Raw genomic sequence first — 24700 nt, forward strand, 5'->3', positions numbered from 1 at the left:
GGGGGAGTTGATGCAAAACCTCAATCAAAGCTTCTTCTTCAATTCCTCCTCTTCTTCTTCTTCTTCTTCTTCCCTTCTCTTCTCTTCTTAAACTCACGTTGGCTGCAATATCTGAAGGTTACCTTTAGTTTCTCCTTTAATCTCTTATTTAATCACTTTTGGTTAACACAAGGGTTGCAAAGTTGCAAGGTGGCAAGCATGCATGAAAAATGCTAGGTGTCATCCTTAGAGCAAATTTAGGCGGCACCATTAGGTTACCTAGTGACACATGTCCACTATTTTTTTTTTTTTTTTTTTTTTTTATTACAAACAAACCTTTTTCTAAATTTTCAAAAATGGGGGATGTTACAGTGACCCCTTGGGAAGTCCCCGTGTTGCACTCCTTTTTGCATCCCGGGATACGAAACATCTCCCATAGAGCTCCGAGACGATTGTTTTGGGGCTGGAAATTTGCTGTGACCGCTACGCAGTCAGTATCGAGGGGCTCCGAGAGAGCTTTCCGGATTGGGGTCGCAATAGCGATTCCGAGATCGTTCTAGAAAGTACCGATGGTTTCGGCACCCGCTTGCCGTGACCGATACGCAGTCGTCGGGCTAGGGCTCGGAGAGAGCTTGCAATAGGGATTTCATTAACGTTCGAGAAAGCGACGACGGTTTCGTGACGGGCAAGAGGCTCCAGACGTTGATGCGCCGACCGCGACGTGCACATAGGCGAGGGACGAAGCACGCGAAACGGGTGCTATAATGCCGGCACTAAATCACCGAATCCCATCAAAACTCCGAAGTTAAGCGTGCTTGGGCCAGAGTAGTACTAGGATGGGTGACCCCCTGGGAAGTCCTCGTGTTGCACTCCTTTTTGCATCCCGGGATACGAAACATCTCCCGTAGAGCTCCGAGACGATTGTTTTGGGGCTGGAAATTTACTGTGATCGCTACGCAGTCAATATCGAGGGGCTCGCAGAGAGCTTTCCGGATTGGGGTCGCAATAGCGATTCCGAGATCGTTCTAGAAAGTGCCAATGGTTTCGGCACGCGCTTGCCGTGACCGCGGACCGCGACGTGCACATAGGCGAGGGACGAAGCTCGCGAAATGGGTGCGATAATGGCAGCACTAAATCACCGGATCCCATCAAAACACCGAAGTTAAGCGTGCTTGGGCCAGAGTAGTACTACGATGGGTGACCCCCTGGGAAGTCCCCGTGTTGCACTCCTTTTTGCATCCCGGGATACGAAACATCTCCCGTAGAGCTCCGAGATGATTGTTTTGGGGCTGGAAATTTGCTGTGACCGCAACGCAGTCATTATCGAGGGGCTCCGAAAGAGCTTTCCGGATTGGGGTCGCAATGGCGATTCCGAGATCGTTCTAGAAAGTGCCGATGGTTTCGGCATGCGCTTGCCGTGACTGATACGCAGTCGTCGGGCTAGGGCTCGGAGAGAGCTTGCAATAGGGATTTCATTAACGTTCGAGAAAGCGACGACGGTTTCGTGACGGGCAAGAGGCTCCGGACGTTGATACGCCGACCGCGACGTGCACATAGGCGAGGGACGAAGCACGCGAAACGGGTGCGATAATGCCAGCACTAAATCACCGGATCCCATCAAAACTCCAAAGTTAAGCGTGCTTGGGCCAGAGTAGTACTAGGATGGGTGACCCCCTGCGAAGTCCTCGTGTTGCACTCCTTTTTGCATCCCGGGATACGAAACATCTCCCGTAGAGCTCCGAGACGATTGTTTTGGGGCTGGAAATTTGCTGTGACCGCTACGCAGTCAATATCGAGGGGCTCGGAGAGAACTTTCCGGATTGGGGTCGCAATAGCGATTCCGAGATCGTTCTAGAAAGTGCCAATGGTTTCGGCACGCGCTTGCCGTGACCGCGGACCGCGACGTGCACGTAGGCGAGGGACGAAGCTCGCGAAACGGGTGCGATAATGGCAGCACTAAATCACCGGATCCCATCAAAACACCGAAGTTAAGCGTGCTTGGGCCAGAGTAGTACTATGATGGGTGACCCCCTGGGAAGTCCCCGTGTTGCACTCCTTTTTGCATCTCGGGATACGAAACATCTCCCGTAGAGCTCCGAGACGATTGTTTTGGGGCTGGAAATTTGCTGTGACCGCTACGCAGTTAGTATCGAGGGGCTCCGAGAGAGCTTTCTGGATTGGGGTCGCAATAGCGATTCCGAGATCGTTCTAGAAAGTGCCGATGGTTTCGGCACGCGCTTGCCGTGACCGATACGCAGTCGTCGGGATAGGGCTCGGAGAGAGCTTGCAATAGGGATTTCGTGAACGTTCGAGAAAGCGCCGACGGTTTCGTGACGGGCAAGAGGCTCCGGACGTTGATACGCCGACCGCGACGTGCACATAGGCGAGGGACGAAGCACGCGAAACGGGTGTGATAATGCCAGCACTAAATCACCGGATCCCATCAAAACTCCGAAGTTAAGCGTGCTTGGGCCAGAGTAGTACTACGATGGGTGACCCCCTGGGAAGTCCTCGTGTTGCACTCCTTTTTGCATCCCGTGATACGAAACATCTCCCGTAGAGCTCCGAGACGATTGTTTTGGGGCTGGAAATTTGCTGTGACCGCTACGCTGTTAGTATCGAGGGGCTCGGAGAGAGCTTTCCGGATTGGGGTCGCAATAGCGATTCCGAGATCGTTCTAGAAAGTGCCGATGGTTTCGGCACGCGCTTGCCGTGACTGATACGCAGTCGTCGGGCTAGGGCTCGGAGGGAGCTTGCAATAGGGATTTCGTGAACGTTCGAGAAAGCGACGACGGTTTCGTGACGGGCAAGAGGCTCCGGACGTTGATGCGCCGACCGCGACGTGCACATAGGCGAGGGACGAAGCACGCGATACGGGTGCGATAATGGCAGTACTAAATCACCGGATCCCATCAAACCACCGAAGTTAAGCGTGCTTGGGCCAGAGTAGTACTAGGATGGGTGACCCCCTGGGAAGTCCTCGTGTTGCACTCCTTTTTGCATCCCGGGATTCGAAACATCTCCCGTAGAGCTCCGAGACGATTGTTTTGGGGCTGGAAATTTGCTGTGACCGCTACGCTGTCAGTATCGAGGGGCTCGGAGAGAGCTTTCCGGATTGGGGTCGCAATAGCGATTCCGAGATCGTTCTAGAAAGTGCCGATGGTTTCGGCACGCGCTTGCCGTGACTGATACGCAGTCGTCGGGCTAGGGCTCGGAGGGAGCTTGCAATAGGGATTTCGTGAACGTTCGAGAAAGCGACGACGGTTTCGTGACGGGCAAGAGGCTCCGGACGTTGATGCGCCGACCGCGACGTGCACATAGGCGAGGGACGAAGCACGCGAAACGGGTGCGATAATGGCAGTACTAAATCACCGGATCCCATCAAACCACCGAAGTTAAGCGTGCTTGGGCCAGAGTAGTACTAGGATGGGTGACCCCCTGGGAAGTCCTCGTGTTGCACTCCTTTTTGCATCCCGGGATTCGAAACATCTCCCGTAGAGCTCCGAGACGATTGTTTTGGGGCTGGAAATTTGCTGTGACCGCTACGCTGTCAGTATCGAGGGGCTCGGAGAGAGCTTTCCGGATTGGGGTCGCAATAGCGATTCCGAGATCGTTCTAGAAAGTGCTGATGGTTTCGGCACGCGCTTGCCGTGACTGATACGCAGTCGTCGGGCTAGGGCTCGGAGGGAGCTTGCAATAGGGATTTCGTGAACATTCAAGTAAGCGACTACGGTTTCGTGACGGGCAAGAGGCTCCGGACGTTGATGCGCCGACCGCGACGTGCACATAGGCGAGGGACGAAGCTCGCGAAACGGGTGCGATAATGGCAGTACTAAATCACCGGATCCCATCAAACCACCGAAGTTAAGCGTGCTTGGGCCAGAGTAGTACTAGGATGGGTGACCCCCTGGGAAGTCCTCGTGTTGCACTCCTTTTTGCATCCCGGGATTCGAAACATCTCCCGTAGAGCTCCGAGACGATTGTTTTGGGGCTGGAAATTTGCTGTGACCGCTACGCTGTCAGTATCGAGGGGCTCGGAGAGAGCTTTCCGAATTGGGGTCGCAATAGCGATACCTAGATCGTTATAGAAAGTGTCGATGGTTTCGGCACGCGCTTGCCGTGACCGATACGCAGTCGTCGGGATAGGGCTCGGAGAGAGCTTGCAATAGGGATTTCGTGAACGTTCGAGAAAGCGCCGACGGTTTCGTGACGGGCAAGAGGCTCCGGACGTTGATACGCCGACCGCGACGGGCACATAGGCGAGGGACGAAGCACGCGAAACGGGTGTGATAATGCCAGCACTAAATCACCGGATCCCATCAAAACTCCGAAGTTAAGCGTGCTTGGGCCAGAGTAGTACTAGGATGGGTGACCCCCTGGGAAGTCCTCGTGTTGCACTCCTTTTTGCATCCCGTGATACGAAACATCTCCCGTAGAGCTCCGAGACGATTGTTTTGGGGCTGGAAATTTGCTGTGACCGCTACGCTGTTAGTATCGAGGGGCTCGGAGAGAGCTTTCCGGATTGGGGTCGCAATAGCGATTCCGAGATCGTTCTAGAAAGTGCCGATGGTTTCGGCACGCGCTTGCCGTGACTGATACGCAATCGTCGGGCTAGGGCTCGGAGGGAGCTTGCAATAGGGATTTCGTGAACGTTCGAGAAAGCGACGACGGTTTCGTGACGGGCAAGAGGCTCCGGACGTTGATGCGCCGACCGCGACGTGCACATAGGCGAGGGACGAAGCTCGCGAAACGGGTGCGATAATGGCAGTACTAAATCACCGGATCCCATCAAACCACCGAAGTTAAGCGTGCTTGGGCCAGAGTAGTACTAGGATGGGTGACCCCCTGGGAAGTCCTCGTGTTGCACTCCTTTTTGCATCCCGGGATTCGAAACATCTCCCGTAGAGCTCCGAGACGATTGTTTTGGGGCTAGAAATTTACTGTGACCGCTACGTTGTCAGTATCGAGGGGCTCGGAGAGAGCTTTCCGGATTGGGGTCGCAATAGCGATTCCGAGATCGTTCTAGAAAGTGCCGATGGTTTCGGCACGCGCTTGCCGTGACCGATACGCAGTCGTCGGGGATAGGGCTCGGAGAGAGCTTGCAGTAGGGATTTCGTGAACGTTCGAGAAAGCGACGACGGTTTCGTGACGAGCAAGAGGCTCCGGACGTTGATACGCCGACCGCGACGTGCACATAGGCGAGGGACGAAGCACGCGAAACGGGTGCGATAATGGCAGCACTAAATCAACGGATCCCATCAAAACTTCGAAGTTAAGCGTGCTTGGGCCAGAGTAGTACTAGGATGGGTGACCCCCTGGGAAGTCCTCGTGTTGCACTCCTTTTTGCATCCTGGGATTCGAAACATCTCCCGTAGAGCTCTGAGACGATTGTTTTGGGGCTGGAAATTTGCTGTGACCGCTACGCAGTCAGTATTGAGGGGCTCGGAGAGAGCTTTTCGAATTGGGGTCGCAATAGCGATACCTAGATCGTTATAGAAAGTGTCGATGGTTTCGGCACGCGCTTGCCGTGACAGATACGCAGTCGTCGGGCTAGGGCTCGGAGAGAGCTTGCAATAGGGATTTCGTGAACGTTCGAGAAAGCGCCGACGGTTTCGTGACGGGCAAGAGGCTCCGGACGTTGATACGCCGACCGCGACGTGCACATAGGCGAGGGACGAAGCACGCGAAACGGGTGTGATAATGCCAGCACTAAATCACCGGATCCCATCAAAACTCCGAAGTTAAGCGTGCTTGGGCCAGAGTAGTACTACGATGGGTGACCCCCTGGGAAGTCCTCGTGTTGCACTCCTTTTTGCATCCCGTGATACGAAACATCTCCCGTAGAGCTCCGAGACGATTGTTTTGGGGCTGGAAATTTGCTGTGACCGCTACGCAGTCAGTATCGAGGGGCTCGGAGAGAGCTTTCCGGATTGGGGTCGCAATAGCGATTCCGAGATCGTTCTAGAAAGTGCCGATGGTTTCGGCACGCGCTTGCCGTGACTGATACGCTGTCGTCGGGCTAGGGCTCGGAGGGAGCTTGCAATAGGGATTTCGTGAACGTTCGAGAAAGCGACGACGGTTTCGTGACGGGCAAGAGGCTCCGGACGTTGATGCGCCGACCGCGACGTGCACATAGGCGAGGGACGAAGCACGCGAAACGGGTGCGATAATGGCAGTACTAAATCACCGGATCCCATCAAACCACCGAAGTTAAGCGTGCTTGGGCCAGAGTAGTACTAGGATGGGTGACCCCCTGGGAAGTCCTCGTGTTGCACTCCTTTTTTCATCCCGGGATTCGAAACATCTCCCGTAGAGCTCCGAGACGATTGTTTTGGGGCTGAAAATTTGCTGTGACCGCTACGCTGTCAGTATCGAGGGGCTCGGAGAGAGCTTTCCGGATTGGGGTCGCAATAGCGATTCCGAGATCGTTCTAGAAAGTGCCGATGGTTTCGGCACGCGCTTGCCGTGACTGATACGCAGTCGTCGGGCTAGGGCTCGGAGGGAGCTTGCAATAGGGATTTCGTGAACGTTCGAGAAAGCGACGACGGTTTCGTGACGGGCAAGAGGCTCCGGACGTTGATGCGCCGACCGCGACGTACACATAGGCGAGGGACGAAGCTCGCGAAACGGGTGCGATAATGGCAGTACTAAATCACCGGATCCCATCAAACCACCGAAGTTAAGCATGCTTGGGCCAGAGTAGTACTAGGATGGGTGACCCCCTGGGAAGTCCTCGTGTTGCACTCCTTTTTGAATCCCGGGATTCGAAACATCTCCCGTAGAGCTCCGAGACGATTGTTTTGGGGCTGGAAATTTGCTGTGACCGCTACGCTGTCAGTATCGAGGGGCTCGGAGAGAGCTTTCCGGATTGGGGTCGCAATAGCGATTCCGAGATCGTTCTAGAAAGTGCCGATGGTTTCGGCACGCGCTTGCCGTGACCGATACGCAGTCGTCGGGGATAGGGCTCGGAGAGAGCTTGCAATAGGGATTTCGTGAACGTTCGAGAAAGCGACGACGGTTTCGTGACGGGCAAGAGGCTCCGGACGTTGATACGCTGACCGCGACGTGCACATAGGCGAGGGACGAAGCACGCGAAACGGGTGCGATAATGGCAGCACTAAATCACCGGATCCCATCAAAACTTCGAAGTTAAGCGTGCTTGGGCCACAGTAGTACTAGGATGGGTGAACCCCTGGGAAGTCCTCGTGTTGCACTCCTTTTTGCATCCTGGGATTCGAAACATCTCCCGTAGAGCTCCGAGACGATTGTTTTGGGGCTGGAAATTTGCTGTGACCGCTACGCAGTCAGTATCGAGGGGCTCGGAGAGAGCTTTCCGAATTGGGGTCGCAATAGCGATACCTAGATCGTTATAGAAAGTGTCGATGGTTTCGGCACGCGCTTGCCGTGACCGATACGCAGTCGTCGGGATAGGGCTCGGAGAGAGCTTGCAATAGGGATTTCGTGAACGTTCGAGAAAGCGCCGACGGTTTCGTGACGGGCAAGAGGCTCCGGACGTTGATACGCCGACCGCGACGTGCACATAGGCGAGGGACGAAGCACGCGAAACGGGTGTGATAATGCCAGCACTAAATCACCGGATCCCATCAAAACTCCGAAGTTAAGCGTGCTTGGGCCAGAGTAGTACTACGATGGGTGACCCCCTGGGAAGTCCTCGTGTTGCACTCCTTTTTGCATCCCGTGATACGAAACATCTCCCGTAGAGCTCCGAGACGATTGTTTTGGGGCTGGAAATTTGCTGTGACCGCTACGCTGTTAGTATCGAGGGGCTCGGAGAGAGCTTTCCGATTTGGGGTCGCAATAGCGATTCCGAGATCGTTCTAGAAAGTGCCGATGGTTTCGGCACGCGCTTGCCGTGACTGATACGCAGTCGTCGGGCTAGGGCTCGGAGGGAGCTTGCAATAGGGATTTCGTGAACGTTCGAGAAAGCGACGACGGTTTAGTGACGGGCAAGAGGCTCCGGACGTTGATGCGCCGACCGCGACGTGCACATAGGCGAGGGACGAAGCTCGCGAAACGGGTGCGATAATGGCAGTACTAAATCACCGGATCCCATCAAACCACCGAAGTTAAGCGTGCTTGGGCCAGAGTAGTACTAGGATGGGTGACCCCCTGGGAAGTCCTCGTGTTGCACTCCTTTTTGCATCCCGGGATTCGAAACATCTCCCGTAGAGCTCCGAGACGATTGTTTTGGGGCTGGAAATTTGCTGTGACCGCTACGCTGTCAGTATCGAGGGGCTCGGAGAGAGCTTTCCGGATTGGGGTCGCAATAGCGATTCCGAGATCGTTCTAGAAAGTGCCGATGGTTTCGGCACGCGCTTGCCGTGACTGATACGCAGTCGTCGGGCTAGGGCTCGGAGGGAGCTTGCAATAGGGATTTCGTGAACGTTCGAGAAAGCGACGACGGTTTCGTGACGGGCAAGAGGCTCCGGACGTTGATGCGCCGACCGCGACGTGCACATAGGCGAGGGACGAAGCTCGCGAAACGGGTGCGATAATGGCAGTACTAAATCACCGGATCCCATCAAACCACCGAAGTTAAGCGTGCTTGGGCCAGAGTAGTACTAGGATGGGTGACCCCCTGGGAAGTCCTCGTGTTGCACTCCTTTTTGCATCCCGGGATTCGAAACATCTCCCGTAGAGCTCCGAGACGATTGTTTTGGGGCTGGAAATTTGCTGTGACCGCTACGCTGTTAGTATCGAGGAGCTCGGAGAGAGCTTTCCGGATTGGGGTCGCAATAGCGATTCCGAGATCGTTCTAGAAAGTGCCGATGGTTTCGGCACGCGCTTGCCGTGACCGATATGCAGTCGTCGGGGATAGGGCTCGAAGAGAGCTTGCAATAGGGATTTCGTGAACGTTCGAGAAAGCGACGACGGTTTCGTGACGGGCAAGAGGCTCCGGACGTTGATACGCCGACCGCGACGTGCACATAGGCGAGGGAAGAAGCACGCGAAACGGGTGCGATAATGGCAGCACTAAATCACCGGATCCCATCAAAACTTCGAAGTTAAGCGTGCTTGGGCCAGAGTTGTACTAGGATGGGTGACCCCCTGGGAAGTCCTCGTGTTGCACTCCTTTTTGCAACCTGGGATTCGAAACATCTCCCGTAGAGCTCCGAGACGATTGTTTTGGGGCTGGAAATGTGCTGTGACCGCTACGCAGTCAGTATCGAGGGGCTCGGACAGAGCTTTCCGAATTGGGGTCGCAATAGCGATACCTAAATCGTTATAGAAAGTGTCGATGGTTTCGGCACGCGCTTGCCGTGACCGATACGCAGTCGTCGGGCTAGGGCTCGGAGAGAGCTTGCAATAGGGATTTCGTGAACGTTCGAGAAAGCGCCGACGGTTTCGTGACGGGCAAGAGGCTCCGGCCGTTGATACGCCGACCGCGACGTGCACATAGGCGAGGGACGAAGCACGCGAAACGGGTGCGATTATGCCAGCACTAAATCATCGGATCCCTTCAAAACTCCGAAGTTAAGCGTGCTTGGGCCAGAGTAGTACTACGATGGGTGACCCCCTGGGAAGTCCTCGTGTTGCACTCCTTTTTGCATCCCGTGATACGAAACATCTCCCGTAGAGCTCCGAGACGATTGTTTTGGGGCTGGAAATTTGCTGTGACCGCTACGCAGTCAGTATCGAGGGGCTCGGAGAGAGCTTTCCGGATTGGGGTCGCAATAGCGATTCCGAGATTGTTCTAGAAAGTGCCGATGGTTTCGGCACGCGCTTGCCATGACTGATACGCAGTCGTCGGGCTAGGGCTCGGAGGGAGTGTAATATCCCATTAGTCCCACATCGGAAGTGGGGAATGTGTGTGATTAGCTTATAAGGGCCTGATGAGTGTACTACGTTACCTCCCGCTTAAGCATTTTGGTCCGCCGTTGAGGACCAAAATGGAGTTATTGGCCAGTTAGCTCATCAGACCCGGGTCGTGACATTTGGTATCAGAGCCGACCTAGCATTAGGGCAGGGTGAGAGGGCTGCAGTAGGAAAGGGCTACCCGTGGATGGAGTCAGAGAACTCATCACGGCGTGGAGCCACCACTGAGTTAAACCTCACATGCACTATGCTAGGGTTCGATCTGGGATATGTCAGGCCTTGACGAGGACGTCAAGTTAATTGAGTTGGGGATAGTGTAATATCCCATTAGTCCCACATCGGAAGTGGGGAATGTGTGTGATTAGCTTATAAGGGCCTGATGAGTGTACTATGTTACCTCCCGCTTAAGCATTTTGGTCCGTGGTTGCAAGGACCAAAATGGAGTTATTGGCCAGTTAGCTCATCAAACCCGGGTCGTGATATTTGGTATCAGAGCCGACCTAGCATTAGGGCAGGGTGAGAGGGCTGCAGTAGGAAAGGGCTACCCGTGGATGGAGTCAGAGAACTCATCACGGCGTGGAGCCACCACTGAGTTAAACCTCACATGCACTATGCTAGGGTTCGATCTGGGATATGTCAGGCCTTGACGAGGACGTCAAGCTAATTGAGTTGGGGATAGTGTAATATCCCATTAGTCCCACATCGGAAGTGGGGAATGTGTGTGATTAGCTTATAAGGGCCTGATGAGTGTACTACGTAACCTCCCGCTTAAGCTTTTTGGTCCGTGGTTGCAAGGACCAAAATGGAGTTATTGGCCAGTTAGCTCATCAGACCCGGGTCGTGAAATTTGGTATCAGAGCCGACCTAGCATTAGGGCAGGGTGAGAGGGCTGTAGTAGGAAAGGGCTACCCGTGGATGGAGTCAGAGAACTCATCACGGCGTGGAGCCACCACTGAGTTAAACCTCACATGCACTATGCTAGGGTTCGATCTGGGATATGTCAGGCCTTGACGAGGACGTCAAGTTAATTGAGTTGGGGATAGTGTAATATCCCATTAGTCCCACATCGGAAGTGGGGAATGTGTGTGATTAGCTTATAAGGGCCTGATGAGTGTACTACGTTACCTCCGGCTTAAGCATTTTGGTCTGTGGTTGCAAGGACCAAAATGGAGTTATTGGCCAGTTAGCTCATCAGACCCGGGTCGTGACATTTGGTATCAGAGCCGACCTAGCATTAGGGCAGGGTGAGAGGGCTGCAGTAGGAAAGGGCTACCCGTGGATGGAGTCAGAGAACTCATCACGGCGTGGAGCCACCACTGAGTTAAACCTCACATGCACTATGCTAGGGTTCGATCTGGGATATGTCAGGCCTTGACGAGGACGTCAAGCTAATTGGGTTGGGGATAGTGTAATATCCCATTAGTCCCACATCGGAAGTGGGGAATGTGTGTGATTAGCTTATAAGGGCCTGATGAGTGTACTACGTTACCTCCGGCTTAAGCATTTTGGTCCGTGGTTGCAAGGACCAAAATGGAGTTATTGGCCAGTTAGCTCATCAGACCCGGGTCGTGACATTTGGTATCAGAGCCGACCTAGCATTAGGGCAGGGTGAGAGGGCTGCAGTAGGAAAGGGCTACCCGTGGATGGAGTCAGAGAACTCATCACGGCGTGGAGCCACCACTGAGTTAAACCTCACATGCACTATGCTAGGGTTCGATCTGGGATATGTCAGGCCTTGACGAGGACGTCAAGCTAATTGAGTTGGGGATAGTGTAATATCCCATTAGTCCCACATCGGAAGTGGGGAATGTGTGTGATTAGCTTATAAGGGCCTGATGAGTGTACTACGTAACCTCCCGCTTAAGCATTTTGGTCCGTGGTTGCAAGGACCAAAATGGAGTTATTGGCCAGTTAGCTCATCAGACCTGGGTCGTGACAGGGAGCTTGCATTAGGGATTTCGTGAACGTTCGAGAAAGCGACGACGGTTTCGTGACGGGCAAGAGGCTCCGGACGTTGATGCGCCGACCGCGACGTGCACATAGGCGAGGGACGAAGCTCGCGAAACGGGTGCGATAATGGCAGCACTAAATCACCGGATCCCATCAAAACTTCGAAGATAAGCGTGCTTGGGCCAGAGTAGTACTAGGATGGGTGACCCCCTGGGAAGTCCTCGTGTTGCACTCCTTTTTGCATCCCGGGATTCGAAACATCTCCCGTAGAGCTCCGAGACGATTGTTTTGGGGCTGGAAATTTGCTGTGACCGCTACGCAGTCAGTATCGAGGGGCTCGGAGAGAGCTTTCCGGATTGGGGTCGCAATAGCGATTCCGAGATCGTTCTAGAAAGTGCCGATGGTTTCGGCACGCGCTTGCCGTGATTGATACGCAGTCGTCGGGCTAGGGCTCGGAGGGAGCTTGCATTAGGGATTTCGTGAACGTTCGAGAAAGCGACGACGGTTTCGTGACGGGCAAGAGGCTCCGGACGTTGATACGCCGACCGCGACGTGCACATAGGCGAGGGAAGAAGCACGCGAAACGGGTGAGATAATGGCAGCACTAAATCACCGGATCCCATCAAAACTTCGAAGTTAAGCGTGCTTGGGCCAGAGTTGTACTAGGATGGGTGACCCCCTGGGAAGTCCTCTTGTTGCACTCCTTTTTGCAACCTGGGATTCGAAACATCTCCCGTAGAGCTCCGAGACGATTGTTTTGGGGCTGGAAATTTGCTGTGACCGCTACGCAGTCAGTATCGAGGGGCTCGGAGAGAGCTTTCCGAATTGGGGTCGCAATAGCGATACCTAGATCGTTATAGAAAGTGTCGATGGTTTCGGCACGCGCTTGCCGTGACCGATACGCAGTCGTCGGGCTAGGGCTCGGAGAGAGCTTGCAATAGGGATTTCGTGAATGTTCGAGAAAGCGCCGACGGTTTCGTGATGGGCAAGAGGCTCCGGCCGTTGATACGCCGACCGCGACGTGCACATAGGCGAGGGACGAAGCACGCGAAACGGGTGCGATTATGCCAGCACTAAATCACCGGATCCCATCAAAACTCCGAAGTTAAGCGTGCTTGGGCCAGAGTAGTACTACGATGGGTGACCCCCTGGGAAGTCCTCGTGTTGCACTCCTTTTTGCATCCCGTGATACGAAACATCTCCCGTAGAGCTCCGAGACGATTGTTTTGGGGCTGGAAATTTGTTGTGACCGCTACGCAGTCAGTATCGAGGGGCTCGGAGAGTGCTTTCCGGATTGGGATCGCAATAGCGATTCCGAGATTGTTCTAGAAAGTGCCGATGGTTTCGGCACGCGCTTGCCGTGACTGATACGCAGTCGTCGGGCTAGGGCTCGGAGGGAGCTTGCATTAGGGATTTCGTGAACGTTCGAGAAAGCGACGACGGTTTCGTGACGGGCAAGAGGCTCCGGACGTTGATGCGCCGACCGCGACGTGCACATAGGCGAGGGACGAAGCTCGCGAAACGGGTGCGATAATGGCAGCACTAAATCACCGGATCCCATCAAAACTTCGAAGATAAGCGTGCTTAGGCCAGAGTAGTACTAGGATGGGTGACCCCCTGGGAAGTCCTCGTGTTGCACTCCTTTTTGCATCCCGGGATTCGAAACATCTCCCGTAGAGCTCCGAGACGATTGTTTTGGGGCTGGAAATTTGCTGTGACCGCTACGCAGTCAGTATCGAGGGGCTCGGAGAGAGCTTTCCGGATTGGGGTCGCAATAGCGATTCCGAGATCGTTCTAGAAAGTGCCGATGGTTTCGGCACGCACTTGCCGTGACTGATACGCAGTCGTTGGGCTAGGGCTCGGAGGGAGCTTGCAATAGGGATTTCATGAACGTTCGAGAAAGCGACGACGGTTTCGTGACGGGCAAGAGGCTCCGGACATTGATGCGCCGACCGCGACGTGCACATAGGCGAGGGACGAAGCTCGCGAAACGGGTGCGATAATGGCAGTACTAAATCACCGGATCCCATCAAACCACCGAAGTTAAGCGTGCTTGGGCCAGAGTAGTACTAGGATGGGTGACCCCCTGGGAAGTCCTCGTGTTGCACTCCTTTTTGCATCCCGGGATTCGAAACATCTCCCGTAGAGCTCCGAGACGATTGTTTTGGGGCTGGAAATTTGCTGTGACCGCTACGCTATCAGTATCGAGGGGCTCGGAGAGAGCTTTCCGGATTGGGGTCGCAATAGCGATTCCGAGATCGTTCTAGAAAGTGCCGATGGTTTCGGCACGCGCTTGCCGTGACTGATACGCAGTCGTCGGGCTAGGGCTCGGAGGGAGCTTGCAATAGGGATTTCGTGAACGTTCGAGAAAGCAACGACGGTTTCGTGACGGGCAAGAGGCTCCGGACGTTGATGCGCCGACCGCGACGTGCACATATGTAATATCCCATTAGTCCCACATCGGAAGTGGGGAATGTGTGTGATTAGCTTATAAGGGCCTGATGAGTGTACTACGTAACCTCCGGCTTAAGCATTTTGGTCCGTGGTTGCAAGGACCAAAATGGAGTTATTGGCCAGTTAGCTCATCAGACCCGGGTCGTGACATTTGGTATCAGAGCCGACCTAGCATTAGGGCAGGGTGAGAGGGCTGCAGTAGGAAAGGGCTACCCGTGGATGGAGTCAGAGAACTCGTCACGGCGTGGAGCCACCACTGAGTTAAACCTCACATGCACTATGCTAGGGTTCGATCTGGGATATGTCAGGCCTTGACGAGGAGGTCAAGCTAATTGGGTTGGGGATAGTGTAATATCCCATTAGTCCCACATCGGAAGTGGGGAATGTGTGTGATTAGCTTATAAGGGCCTGATGAGTGTACTAGGGATTTCGTTGGGCTAGGGCTCGGAGAGAGCTTGCAATAGGGATTTCGTGAATGTTCGAGAAAGCGCCGACGGTTTCGTGATGGGCAAGAGGCTCCGGCCGTTGATACGCCGACCGCGACGTGCACATAGGCGAGGGACGAAGCACGCGAAACGGGTGCGATTATGCCAGCACTAAATCACCGGATCCCATCAAAACTCCGAAGTTAAGCGTGCTTGGGCCAGAGTAGTACTACGATGGGTGACCCCCTGGGAAGTCCTCGTGTTGCACTCCTTTTTGCATCCCGTGATACGAAACATCTCCCGTAGAGCTCCGAGACGATTGTTTTGGGGCTGGAAATTTGTTGTGACCGCTACGCAGTCAGTATCGAGGGGCTCGGAGAGAGCTTTCCGGATTGGGGTCGCAATAGCGATTCCGAGATCGTTCTAGAAAGTGCCGATGGTTTCGGCACGCGCTTGCCGTGACCGATACGCAGTCGTCGGGGATAGGGCTCGGAGAGAGCTTGCAATAGGGATTTCGTGAACGTTCGAGAAAGCGACGACGGTTTCGTGACGGGCAAGAGGCTCCGGACGTTGATACGCCGACCGCGACATGCACATAGGCGAGGGACGAAGCACGCGAAACGGGTGCGATAAAGGCAGCACAAAATCACCGGATCCCATCAAAACTTTGAAGTTAAGCGTGCTTGTGCCAGAGTAGTACTAGGATGGGTGACCCCCTGGGAAGTCCTCGTGTTGCACTCCTTTTTGCATCCTGGGATTCGAAACATCTCCCGTAGAGCTCCGAGACGATTGTTTTGGGGCTGGAAATTTGCTGTGACCGCTACGCAGTCAGTATCGAGGGGCTCGGAGAGAGCTTTCCGAATTGGGGTCGCAATAGCGATACCTAGATCGTTATAGAAAGTGTCGATGGTTTCGGCACGCGCTTGCCGTGACCGATACGCAGTCGTCGGGCTAGGGCTCGGAGAGAGCTTGCAATAGGGATTTCGTGAATGTTCGAGAAAGCGCCGACGGTTTCGTGATGGGCAAGAGGCTCCGGCCGTTGATACGCCGACCGCGACGTGCACATAGGCGAGGGACGAAGCATGCGAAACGGGTGCGATTATGCCAGCACTAAATCACCGGATCCCATCAAAACTCCGAAGTTAAGCGTGCTTGGGCCAGAGTAGTACTACGATGGGTGACCCCCTGGGAAGTCCTCGTGTTGCACTCCTTTTTGCATCCCGTGATACGAAACATCTCCCGTAGAGCTCCGAGACGATTGTTTTGGGGCTGGAAATTTGCTGTGACCGCTATGCAGTCAGTATCGAGGGGCTCCGAGATAGCTTTCCGGATTGCGGTCGCAATAGCGATTCCGAGATCGTTCTAGAAAGTGCCGATGGTTTCGGCACGCGCTTGCCGTGACCGATACGCAGTCATCGGGCTTGGGCTCGGAGAGAGCTTGCAATAGGGATTTCGTGAACGTTCGAGAAAGCGACGACGGTTTCGTGACGGGCAAGAGGCTCCGGACGTTGATGCGCCGACCGCGACGTGCACATAGGCGAGGGACGAAGCTCGCGAAACGGGTGCGATAATGGCAGCACTAAATCACCGGATCCCATCAAAACTTCGAAGATAAGCGTGCTTGGGCCAGAGTAGTACTAGGATGGGTGACCCCCTGGGAGGTCCTCGTGTTGCACTCCTTTTTGCATCCCGGGATTCGAAACATCTCCCGTAGAGCTCCGAGACGATTGTTTTGGGGCTGGAAATTTGCTGTGACCGCTACGCAGTCAGTATCGAGGGGCTCGGAGAGAGCTTTCCGGATTGGGGTCGCAATAGCGATTCCGAGATCGTTCTAGAAAGTGCCGATGGTTTCGGCACGCGCTTGCCGTGACCGATACGCAGTCGTCGGGCTAGGGCTCGGAGAGAGCTTGCAATAGGGATTTCGTGAATGTTCGAGAAAGCGCCGACGGTTTCGTGATGGGCAAGAGGCTCCGGCTGTTGATACGCCGACCGCGACGTGCACATAGGCGAGGGACGAAGCACGTGAAACGGGTGCGATTATGCCAGCACTAAATCACCGGATCCCATCAAACCTCCGAAGTTAAGCGTGCTTGGGCCAGAGTAGTACTACGATGGGTGACCCCCTGGGAAGTCCTCGTGTTGCACTCCTTTTTGCATCCCGTGATACGAAACATCTCCCGTAGAGCTCCGAGACGATTGTTTTGGGGCTGGAAATTTGCTGTGACCGCTACGCAGTCAGTATCGAGGGGCTCGGAGAGAGCTTTCCGGATTGGGGTCGCAATAGCGATTCCGAGATTGTTCTAGAAAGTGCCGATGGTTTCGGCACGCGCTTGCCGTGACTGATACGCAGTCGTCGGTCTAGGGCTCGGAGGGTGCTTGCATTAGGGATTTCGTGAACGTTCGAGAAAGCGACGACGGTTTCGTGACGGGCAAGAGGCTCCGGACGTTGATGCGCCGACCGCGACGTGCACATAGGCGAGGGACGAAGCTCGCGAAACGGGTGCGATAATGGCAGCACTAAATCACCGGATCCCATCAAATCTTCGAAGATAAGCGTGCTTGGGCCAGAGTAGTACTAGGATGGGTGACCCCCTGGGAAGTCCTCGTGTTGCACTCCGTTTTACATCCCGGGATACGAAACATCTCCCGTAGAGCTCCGAGACGATTGTTTTGGGGCTGGAAATTTGCTGTGACCGCTACGCAGTCAGTATCGAGGGGCTCGGAGAGAGCTTTCCGGATTGGGGTCGCAATAGCGATTCCGAGATCGTTCTAGAAAGTGCCGATGGTTTCGGCACGCGCTTGCCGTGATTGATACGCAGTCGTCGGGCTAGGGCTCGGAGGGAGCTTGCATTAGGGATTTCGTGAACGTTCGAGAAAGCGACGACGGTTTCGTGACGGGCAAGAGGCTCCGGACGTTGATACGCCGACCGCGACGTGCACATAGGCGAGGGAAGAAGCACGCGAAACGGGTGAGATAATGGCAGCACTAAATCACCGGATCCCATCAAAACTTCGAAGTTAAGCGTGCTTGGGCCAGAGTTGTACTAGGATGGGTGACCCCCTGGGAAGTCCTCTTGTTGCACTCCTTTTTGCAACCTGGGATTCGAAACATCTCCCGTAGAGCTCCGAGACGATTGTTTTGGGGCTGGAAATTTGCTGTGACCGCTACGCAGTCAGTATCGAGGGGCTCGGAGAGAGCTTTCCGAATTGGGGTCGCAATAGCGATACCTAGATCGTTATAGAAAGTGTCGATGGTTTCGGCACGCGCTTGCCGTGACCGATACGCAGTCGTCGGGCTAGGGCTCGGAGAGAGCTTGCAATAGGGATTTCGTGAATGTTCGAGAAAGCGCCGACGGTTTCGTGATGGGCAAGAGGCTCCGGCCGTTGATACGCCGACCGCGACGTGCACATAGGCGAGGGACGAAGCACGCGAAACGGGTGCGATTATGCCAGCACTAAATCACCGGATCCCATCAAAACTCCGAAGTTAAGCGTGCTTGGGCCAGAGTAGTACTACGATGGGTGACCCCCTGGGAAGTCCTCGTGTTGCACTCCTTTTTGCATCCCGTGATACGAAACATCTCCCGTAGAGCTCCGAGACGATTGTTTTGGGGCTGGAAATTTGTTGTGACCGCTACGCAGTCAGTATCGAGGGGCTCGGAGAGTGCTTTCCGGATTGGGATCGCAATAGCGATTCCGAGATTGTTCTAGAAAGTGCCGATGGTTTCGGCACGCGCTTGCCGTGACTGATACGCAGACGTCGGGCTAGGGCTCGGAGGGAGCTTGCATTAGGGATTTCGTGAACGTTCGAGAAAGCGCCGACGGTTTCGTGACGGGCAAGAGGCTCCGGACGTTGATACGCCGACCGCGACGTGCACATAGGCGAAGGACGAAGCACGCGAAACGGGTGCGATAATGCCAGCACTAAATCACCGGATCCCATCAAAACTCCGAAGTTAAGCGTGCTTGGGCCAGAGTAGTACTACGATGGCTGACCCCCTGGGAAGTCCTCGTGTTGCACTCCTTTTTGCATCCCGTGATACGAAACATCTCCCGTAGAGCTCCGAGACGATTGTTTTGGGGCTGGAAATTTGCTGTGACCGCTACGCAGTCAGTATCGAGGGGCTCGGAGAGTGCTTTCCGGATTGGGGTCGCAATAGCGATTCCGAGATTGTTCTAGAAAGTGCCGATGGTTTCGGCACGCGCTTGCCGTGACTGATACGCAGTCGTCGGGCTAGGGCTCGGAGGGAGCTTGCATTAGGGATTTCGTGAACTTTCGAGAAAGCGACGACGGTTTCGTGACGGGCAAGAGGCTCCGGACGTTGATGCGCCGACCGCGACGTGCACATAGGCGAGGGACGAAGCTCGCGAAACGGGTGCGATAATGGCAGCACTAAATCACCGGATCCCATCAAAACTTCGAAGATAAGCGTGCTTGGGCCAGAGTAGTACTAGGATGGGTGACCCCCTGGGAAGTCCTCGTGTTGCACTCCTTTTTGCATCCCGGGATTCGAAACATCTCCCGTAGAGCTCCGAGACGATTGTTTTGGGGCTGGAAATTTGCTGTGACCGCTACGCAGTCAGTATCGAGGGGCTCAGAGAGAGCTTTCCGGATTGGGGTCGCAATAGCGATTCCGAGATCGTTCTAGAAAGTGCCGATGGTTTCGGCACGCGCTTGCCGTGACTGATACGCAGTCGTCGGGCTAGGGCTCGGAGGGAGCTTGCAATAGGGATTTCGTGAACGTTCGAGAAAGCGACGACGGTTTCGTGACGGGCAAGAGGCTCCGGACATTGATGCGCCGACCGCGACGTGCACATAGGCGAGGGACGAAGCTCGCGAAACGGGTGCGATAATGGCAGTACTAAATCACCGGATCCCATCAAACCACCGAAGTTAAGCGTGCTTGGGCCAGAGTAGTACTAGGATGGGTGACCCCCTGGGAAGTCCTCGTGTTGCACTCCTTTTTGCATCCCGGGATTCGAAACATCTCCCGTAGAGCTCCGAGACGATTGTTTTGGGGCTGGAAATTTGCTGTGACCGCTACGCTGTCAGTATCGAGGGGCTCGGAGAGAGCTTTCCGGATTGGGGTCGCAATAGCGATTCCGAGATCGTTCTAGAAAGTGCCGATGGTTTCGGCACGCGCTTGCCGTGACTGATACGCAGTCGTCGGGCTAGGGCTCGGAGGGAGCTTGCAATAGGGATTTCGTGAACGTTCGAGAAAGCGACGACGGTTTCGTGACGGGCAAGAGGCTCCGGACGTTGATGCGCCGACCGCGACGTGCACATAGGCGAGGGACGAAGCTCGCGAAACGGGTGCGATAATGGCAGTACTAAATCACCGGATCCCATCAAACCACCGAAGTTAAGCATGCTTGGGCCAGAGTAGTACTAGGATGGGTGACCCCCTGGGAAGTCCTCGTGTTGCACTCCTTTTTGAATCCCGGGATTCGAAACATCTCCCGTAGAGCTCCGAGACGATTGTTTTGGGGCTGGAAATTTGCTGTGATCGCTACGCAGTCAGTATCGAGGGGCTCGGAGAGAGCTTTCCGGATTGGGGTCGCAATAGCGATTCCGAGATCGTTCTAGAAAGTGCCGATGGTTTCGGCACGCGCTTGCCGTGACCGATACGCAGTCGTCGGGGATAGGGCTCGGAGAGAGCTTGCAATAGGGATTTCGTGAACGTTCGAGAAAGCGACGACGGTTTTGTGACGGGCAAGAGGCTCCGGACGTTGATACGCCGACCGCGACGTGCACATATGTAATATCCCATTAGTCCCACATCGGAAGTGGGGAATGTGTGTGATTAGCTTATAAGGGCCTGATGAGTGTACTACGTAACCTCCGGCTTAAGCATTTTGGTCCGTGGTTGCAAGGACCAAAATGGAGTTATTGGCCAGTTAGCTCATCAGACCCGGGTCGTGACATTTGGTATCAGAGCCGACCTAGCGTTAGGGCAGGGTGAGAGGGCTGCAGTAGGAAAGGGCTACCCGTGGATGGAGTCAGAGAACTCGTCACGGCGTGGAGCCACCACTGAGTTAAACCTCACATGCACTATGCTAGGGTTCGATCTGGGATATGTCAGGCCTTGACGAGGAGGTCAAGCTAATTGGGTTGGGGATAGTGTAATATCCCATTAGTCCCACATCGGAAGTGGGGAATGTGTGTGATTAGCTTATAAGGGCCTGATGAGTGTACTACGTAACCTCCGGCTTAAGCATTTTGGTCCGTGGTTGCAAGGACCAAAATGGAGTTATTGGCCAGTTAGCTCATCAGACCCGGGTCGTGACAACATAGGCGAGGGACGAAGCATGCGAAATGGGTGCGATAATGGCAGCACTAAATCACCGGATCCCATCAAAACTTCGAAGTTAAGCGTGCTTGGGCCAGAGTTGTACTAGGATGGGTGACCCCCTGGGAAGTCCTCGTGTTGCACTCCTTTTTGCATCCTGGGATTCGAAACATCTCCCGTAGAGCTCCGAGACGATTGTTTTGGGGCTGGAAATTTGCTGTGACCGCTACGCAGTCAGTATCGAGTGGCTCGGAGAGAGCTTTCCGAATTGGGGTCGCAATAGCGATACCTAGATCGTTATAGAAAGTGTCGATGGTTTCGGCACGCGCTTGCCGTGACCGATACGCAGTCGTCGGGATAGGGCTCGGAGAGAGCTTGCAATAGGGATTTCGTGAACGTTCGAGAAAGCGCCGACGGTTTCGTGACGGGCAAGAGGCTCCGGACGTTGATACGCCGACCGCGACGTGCACATAGGCGAGGGACGAAGCACGCGAAACGGGTGTGATAATGCCAGCACTAAATCACCGGATCCCATCAAAACTCCGAAGTTAAGCGTGCTTGGGCCAGAGTAGTACTACGATGGGTGACCCCCTGGGAAGTCCTCGTGTTGCACTCCTTTTTGCATCCCGTGATACGAAACATCTCCCGTAGAGCTCCGAGACGATTGTTTTGGGGCTGGAAATTTGCTGTGACCGCTACGCTGTTAGTATCGAGGGGCTCGGAGAGAGCTTTCCGGATTGGGGTCGCAATAGCGATTCCGAGATCGTTCTAGAAAGTGCCGATGGTTTCGGCACGCGCTTGCCGTGACTGATACGCAGTCGTCGGGCTAGGGCTCGGAGGGAGCTTGCAATAGGGATTTCGTGAACGTTCGAGAAAGCGACGACGGTTTCGTGACGGGCAAGAGGCTCCGGACGTTGATGCGCCGACCGCGACGTGCACATAGGCGAGGGACGAAGCTCGCGAAACGGGTTCGATAATGGCAGTACTAAATCACCGGATCCCATCAAACCACCGAAGTTAAGCGTGCTTGGGCCAGAGTAGTACTAGGATGGGTGACCCCCTGGGAAGTCCTCGTGTTGCACTCCTTTTTGCATCCCGGGATTCGAAACATCTCCCGTAGAGCTCCGAGACGATTGTTTTGGGGCTGGAAATTTGCTGTGACCGCTACGCAGTCAGTATCGAGGGGCTCGGAGAGAGCTTTCCGAATTGGGGTCGCAATAGCGATACCTAGATCGTTATAGAAAGTGTCGATGGTTTCGGCACGCGCTTGCCGTGACCGATACGCAGTCGTCGGGCTAGGGCTCGGAGAGAGCTTGCAATAGGGATTTCGTGAATGTTCGAGAAAGCGCCGACGGTTTCGTGATGGGCAAGAGGCTCCGACCGTTGATACGCCGACCGCGACGTGCACATAAGCGAGGGACGAAGCACGCGAAACGAGTGCGATTATGCCAGCACTAAATCACCGGATCCCATCAAAACTCCGAAGTTAAGCGTGCTTGGGCCAGAGTAGTACTACGATGGCTGACCCCCTGGGAAGTCCTCGTGTTGCACTCCTTTTTGCATCCCGTGATACGAAACATCTCCCGTAGAGCTCCGAGACGATTGTTTTGGGGCTGGAAATTTGCTGTGACCGCTACGCAGTCAGTATCGAGGGGCTCGGAGAGTGCTTTCCGGATTGGGGTCGCAATAGCGATTCCGAGATTGTTCTAGAAAGTGCCGATGGTTTCGGCACGCGCTTGCCGTGACTGATACGCAGTCGTCGGGCTAGGGCTCGGAGGGAGCTTGCATTAGGGATTTCGTGAACGTTCGAGAAAGCGACGACGGTTTCATGACGGGCAAGAGGCTCCGGACGTTGATGCGCCGACCGCGACGTGCACATAGGCGAGGGACGAAGCTCGCGAAACGGGTGCGATAATGGCAGCACTAAATCACCGGATCCCATCGAAACTTCGAAGATAAGCGTGCTTGGGCCACAGTAGTACTAGGATGGGTGACCCCCTGGGAAGTCCTCGTGTTGCACTCCTTTTTGCATCCCGGGATTCGAAACATCTCCCGTAGAGCTCCGAGACGATTGTTTTGGGGCTGGAAATTTGCTGTGACCGCTACGCAGTCAGTATCGAGGGGCTCGGAGAGAGCTTTCCGGATTGGGGTCGCAATAGCGATTTCGAGATCGTTCTAGAAAGTGCCGATGGTTTCGGCACGTGCTTGCCGTGACCGATACGCAGTCGTCGGGCTAGGGCTCGGAGAGAGCTTGCAATAGGGATTTCGTGAACGTTCGAGAAAGCGCCGACGGTTTCGTGACGGGCAAGAGGCTCCGGCCGTTGATACGCCGACCGCGACGTGCACATAGGCGAGGGACGAAGCACGCGAAACGGGTGCGATTATGCCAGCACTAAATCACCGGATCCCATCAAAACTCCGAAGTTAAGCGTGCTTGGGCCAGAGTAGTACTACGATGGGTGACCCCTTGGGAAGTCCTCGTGTTGCACTCCTTTTTGCATCCCGTGATACGAAACATCTCCCGTAGAGCTCCGAGACGATTGTTTTGGGGCTGGAAATTTGCTGTGACCGCTACGCAGTCAGTATCGAGGGGCTCGGAGAGAGCTTTCCGGATTGGGGTCGCAATAGCGATTCCGAGATTGTTCTAGAAAGTGCCGATGGTTTCGGCACGCGCTTGCCGTGACTGATACGCAGTCGTCGGGCTAGGGCTTGGAGGGAGCTTGCATTAGGGATTTCGTGAACGTTCGAGAAAGCGACGACGGTTTCGTGACGGGCAAGAGGCTCCGGACGTTGATGCGCCGACCGCGACGTGCACATAGGCGAGGGACGAAGCTCGCGAAACGGGTGCGATAATGGCAGCACTAAATCACCGGATCCCATCAAAACTTCGAAGATAAGCGTGCTTGGGCCAGAGTAGTACTAGGATGGGTGACCCCCTGGGAGGTCCTCGTGTTGCACTCCTTTTTGCATCCCGGGATTCGAAACATCTCCCGTAGAGCTCCGAGACGATTGTTTTGGGGCTGGAAATTTGCTGTGACCGCTACGCAGTCAGTATCGAGGGGCTCGGAGAGAGCTTTCCGGATTGGGGTCGCAATAGCGATTCCGAGATCGTTCTAGAAAGTGCCGATGGTTTCGGCACGCGCTTGCCGTGACCGATACGCAGTCGTCGGGCTAGGGCTCGGAGAGAGCTTGCAATAGGGATTTCGTGAATGTTCGAGAAAGCGCCGACGGTTTCGTGATGGGCAAGAGGCTCCGGCTGTTGATACGCCGACCGCGACGTGCACATAGGCGAGGGACGAAGCACGTGAAACGGGTGCGATTATGCCAGCACTAAATCACCGGATCCCATCAAACCTCCGAAGTTAAGCGTGCTTGGGCCAGAGTAGTACTACGATGGGTGACCCCCTGGGAAGTCCTCGTGTTGCACTCCTTTTTGCATCCCGTGATACGAAACATCTCCCGTAGAGCTCCGAGACGATTGTTTTGGGGCTGGAAATTTGCTGTGACCGCTACGCAGTCAGTATCGAGGGGCTCGGAGAGAGCTTTCCGGATTGGGGTCGCAATAGCGATTCCGAGATTGTTCTAGAAAGTGCCGATGGTTTCGGCACGCGCTTGCCGTGACTGATACGCAGTCGTCGGTCTAGGGCTCGGAGGGTGCTTGCATTAGGGATTTCGTGAACGTTCGAGAAAGCGACGACGGTTTCGTGACGGGCAAGAGGCTCCGGACGTTGATGCGCCGACCGCGACGTGCACATAGGCGAGGGA

At 54.8% G+C, this 24700-nt stretch overlaps 25 non-coding genes and 20 pseudogenes across 25 annotated transcripts; all 45 read left to right on the plus strand.

The window, feature by feature from the left end:
* The first annotated feature begins 733 nt into the window (after positions 1 to 733).
* Positions 734 to 852, plus strand: LOC135600638 (5S ribosomal RNA). The gene has a single exon (XR_010482957.1). It is a non-coding gene; the product is annotated as a 5S ribosomal RNA (ribosomal RNA).
* A 238-nt stretch (positions 853 to 1090) lies between these two features.
* Positions 1091 to 1209, plus strand: LOC135601730 (5S ribosomal RNA; annotated as a pseudogene).
* A 350-nt stretch (positions 1210 to 1559) lies between these two features.
* On the plus strand, positions 1560 to 1678 carry LOC135599859 (5S ribosomal RNA). The gene has a single exon (XR_010482200.1). It is a non-coding gene; the product is annotated as a 5S ribosomal RNA (ribosomal RNA).
* A 238-nt stretch (positions 1679 to 1916) lies between these two features.
* On the plus strand, positions 1917 to 2035 carry LOC135601677 (5S ribosomal RNA; annotated as a pseudogene).
* Positions 2036 to 2385: 350 nt separating this feature from the next.
* LOC135602825 (5S ribosomal RNA) lies at positions 2386 to 2504 on the plus strand. Its single transcript, XR_010484032.1, has one exon. It is a non-coding gene; the product is annotated as a 5S ribosomal RNA (ribosomal RNA).
* Positions 2505 to 2854: 350 nt separating this feature from the next.
* On the plus strand, positions 2855 to 2973 carry LOC135602365 (5S ribosomal RNA; annotated as a pseudogene).
* Positions 2974 to 3323: 350 nt separating this feature from the next.
* Positions 3324 to 3442, plus strand: LOC135602366 (5S ribosomal RNA; annotated as a pseudogene).
* A 350-nt stretch (positions 3443 to 3792) lies between these two features.
* On the plus strand, positions 3793 to 3911 carry LOC135602367 (5S ribosomal RNA; annotated as a pseudogene).
* A 350-nt stretch (positions 3912 to 4261) lies between these two features.
* On the plus strand, positions 4262 to 4380 carry LOC135601851 (5S ribosomal RNA). Its single transcript, XR_010483926.1, has one exon. It is a non-coding gene; the product is annotated as a 5S ribosomal RNA (ribosomal RNA).
* A 350-nt stretch (positions 4381 to 4730) lies between these two features.
* Positions 4731 to 4849, plus strand: LOC135602368 (5S ribosomal RNA; annotated as a pseudogene).
* Positions 4850 to 5200: 351 nt separating this feature from the next.
* On the plus strand, positions 5201 to 5319 carry LOC135601726 (5S ribosomal RNA; annotated as a pseudogene).
* A 350-nt stretch (positions 5320 to 5669) lies between these two features.
* Positions 5670 to 5788, plus strand: LOC135602836 (5S ribosomal RNA). Its single transcript, XR_010484035.1, has one exon. It is a non-coding gene; the product is annotated as a 5S ribosomal RNA (ribosomal RNA).
* A 350-nt stretch (positions 5789 to 6138) lies between these two features.
* On the plus strand, positions 6139 to 6257 carry LOC135602369 (5S ribosomal RNA; annotated as a pseudogene).
* Positions 6258 to 6607: 350 nt separating this feature from the next.
* On the plus strand, positions 6608 to 6726 carry LOC135603359 (5S ribosomal RNA; annotated as a pseudogene).
* Positions 6727 to 7077: 351 nt separating this feature from the next.
* LOC135603822 (5S ribosomal RNA) lies at positions 7078 to 7196 on the plus strand (annotated as a pseudogene).
* Positions 7197 to 7546: 350 nt separating this feature from the next.
* LOC135602847 (5S ribosomal RNA) lies at positions 7547 to 7665 on the plus strand. Its single transcript, XR_010484038.1, has one exon. It is a non-coding gene; the product is annotated as a 5S ribosomal RNA (ribosomal RNA).
* A 350-nt stretch (positions 7666 to 8015) lies between these two features.
* LOC135602370 (5S ribosomal RNA) lies at positions 8016 to 8134 on the plus strand (annotated as a pseudogene).
* A 350-nt stretch (positions 8135 to 8484) lies between these two features.
* On the plus strand, positions 8485 to 8603 carry LOC135602372 (5S ribosomal RNA; annotated as a pseudogene).
* Positions 8604 to 8954: 351 nt separating this feature from the next.
* On the plus strand, positions 8955 to 9073 carry LOC135601170 (5S ribosomal RNA). Its single transcript, XR_010483472.1, has one exon. It is a non-coding gene; the product is annotated as a 5S ribosomal RNA (ribosomal RNA).
* Positions 9074 to 9423: 350 nt separating this feature from the next.
* On the plus strand, positions 9424 to 9542 carry LOC135600171 (5S ribosomal RNA). The gene has a single exon (XR_010482498.1). It is a non-coding gene; the product is annotated as a 5S ribosomal RNA (ribosomal RNA).
* A 2340-nt stretch (positions 9543 to 11882) lies between these two features.
* LOC135600256 (5S ribosomal RNA) lies at positions 11883 to 12001 on the plus strand. Its single transcript, XR_010482582.1, has one exon. It is a non-coding gene; the product is annotated as a 5S ribosomal RNA (ribosomal RNA).
* Positions 12002 to 12351: 350 nt separating this feature from the next.
* Positions 12352 to 12470, plus strand: LOC135603987 (5S ribosomal RNA; annotated as a pseudogene).
* Positions 12471 to 12820: 350 nt separating this feature from the next.
* LOC135600772 (5S ribosomal RNA) lies at positions 12821 to 12939 on the plus strand. The gene has a single exon (XR_010483085.1). It is a non-coding gene; the product is annotated as a 5S ribosomal RNA (ribosomal RNA).
* Positions 12940 to 13289: 350 nt separating this feature from the next.
* LOC135601296 (5S ribosomal RNA) lies at positions 13290 to 13408 on the plus strand. The gene has a single exon (XR_010483593.1). It is a non-coding gene; the product is annotated as a 5S ribosomal RNA (ribosomal RNA).
* A 350-nt stretch (positions 13409 to 13758) lies between these two features.
* LOC135602373 (5S ribosomal RNA) lies at positions 13759 to 13877 on the plus strand (annotated as a pseudogene).
* Positions 13878 to 14797: 920 nt separating this feature from the next.
* On the plus strand, positions 14798 to 14916 carry LOC135600783 (5S ribosomal RNA). The gene has a single exon (XR_010483096.1). It is a non-coding gene; the product is annotated as a 5S ribosomal RNA (ribosomal RNA).
* Positions 14917 to 15267: 351 nt separating this feature from the next.
* On the plus strand, positions 15268 to 15386 carry LOC135601948 (5S ribosomal RNA; annotated as a pseudogene).
* A 350-nt stretch (positions 15387 to 15736) lies between these two features.
* On the plus strand, positions 15737 to 15855 carry LOC135600794 (5S ribosomal RNA). Its single transcript, XR_010483108.1, has one exon. It is a non-coding gene; the product is annotated as a 5S ribosomal RNA (ribosomal RNA).
* Positions 15856 to 16205: 350 nt separating this feature from the next.
* Positions 16206 to 16324, plus strand: LOC135600570 (5S ribosomal RNA). Its single transcript, XR_010482889.1, has one exon. It is a non-coding gene; the product is annotated as a 5S ribosomal RNA (ribosomal RNA).
* A 350-nt stretch (positions 16325 to 16674) lies between these two features.
* LOC135603954 (5S ribosomal RNA) lies at positions 16675 to 16793 on the plus strand. Its single transcript, XR_010484178.1, has one exon. It is a non-coding gene; the product is annotated as a 5S ribosomal RNA (ribosomal RNA).
* Positions 16794 to 17143: 350 nt separating this feature from the next.
* LOC135600511 (5S ribosomal RNA) lies at positions 17144 to 17262 on the plus strand. Its single transcript, XR_010482832.1, has one exon. It is a non-coding gene; the product is annotated as a 5S ribosomal RNA (ribosomal RNA).
* Positions 17263 to 17612: 350 nt separating this feature from the next.
* On the plus strand, positions 17613 to 17731 carry LOC135603988 (5S ribosomal RNA; annotated as a pseudogene).
* A 350-nt stretch (positions 17732 to 18081) lies between these two features.
* Positions 18082 to 18200, plus strand: LOC135600805 (5S ribosomal RNA). Its single transcript, XR_010483119.1, has one exon. It is a non-coding gene; the product is annotated as a 5S ribosomal RNA (ribosomal RNA).
* Positions 18201 to 18550: 350 nt separating this feature from the next.
* Positions 18551 to 18669, plus strand: LOC135599770 (5S ribosomal RNA). Its single transcript, XR_010482113.1, has one exon. It is a non-coding gene; the product is annotated as a 5S ribosomal RNA (ribosomal RNA).
* A 350-nt stretch (positions 18670 to 19019) lies between these two features.
* Positions 19020 to 19138, plus strand: LOC135600258 (5S ribosomal RNA). Its single transcript, XR_010482584.1, has one exon. It is a non-coding gene; the product is annotated as a 5S ribosomal RNA (ribosomal RNA).
* A 350-nt stretch (positions 19139 to 19488) lies between these two features.
* Positions 19489 to 19607, plus strand: LOC135602374 (5S ribosomal RNA; annotated as a pseudogene).
* Positions 19608 to 19957: 350 nt separating this feature from the next.
* On the plus strand, positions 19958 to 20076 carry LOC135603361 (5S ribosomal RNA; annotated as a pseudogene).
* An 887-nt stretch (positions 20077 to 20963) lies between these two features.
* Positions 20964 to 21082, plus strand: LOC135601171 (5S ribosomal RNA). Its single transcript, XR_010483473.1, has one exon. It is a non-coding gene; the product is annotated as a 5S ribosomal RNA (ribosomal RNA).
* Positions 21083 to 21432: 350 nt separating this feature from the next.
* Positions 21433 to 21551, plus strand: LOC135602858 (5S ribosomal RNA). Its single transcript, XR_010484041.1, has one exon. It is a non-coding gene; the product is annotated as a 5S ribosomal RNA (ribosomal RNA).
* A 350-nt stretch (positions 21552 to 21901) lies between these two features.
* On the plus strand, positions 21902 to 22020 carry LOC135603872 (5S ribosomal RNA; annotated as a pseudogene).
* A 350-nt stretch (positions 22021 to 22370) lies between these two features.
* LOC135599341 (5S ribosomal RNA) lies at positions 22371 to 22489 on the plus strand. Its single transcript, XR_010481878.1, has one exon. It is a non-coding gene; the product is annotated as a 5S ribosomal RNA (ribosomal RNA).
* A 350-nt stretch (positions 22490 to 22839) lies between these two features.
* LOC135602458 (5S ribosomal RNA) lies at positions 22840 to 22958 on the plus strand (annotated as a pseudogene).
* A 350-nt stretch (positions 22959 to 23308) lies between these two features.
* LOC135601757 (5S ribosomal RNA) lies at positions 23309 to 23427 on the plus strand. The gene has a single exon (XR_010483916.1). It is a non-coding gene; the product is annotated as a 5S ribosomal RNA (ribosomal RNA).
* Positions 23428 to 23777: 350 nt separating this feature from the next.
* Positions 23778 to 23896, plus strand: LOC135600571 (5S ribosomal RNA). The gene has a single exon (XR_010482890.1). It is a non-coding gene; the product is annotated as a 5S ribosomal RNA (ribosomal RNA).
* A 350-nt stretch (positions 23897 to 24246) lies between these two features.
* LOC135603965 (5S ribosomal RNA) lies at positions 24247 to 24365 on the plus strand. Its single transcript, XR_010484179.1, has one exon. It is a non-coding gene; the product is annotated as a 5S ribosomal RNA (ribosomal RNA).
* Positions 24366 to 24700: the final 335 nt, after the last annotated feature.

The sequence above is a fragment of the Musa acuminata genome, chromosome BXJ2-1 (genome assembly GCF_036884655.1).
Source record: "Musa acuminata AAA Group cultivar baxijiao chromosome BXJ2-1, Cavendish_Baxijiao_AAA, whole genome shotgun sequence".
In the NCBI taxonomy this organism is placed as follows: domain Eukaryota; kingdom Viridiplantae; phylum Streptophyta; class Magnoliopsida; order Zingiberales; family Musaceae; genus Musa; species Musa acuminata.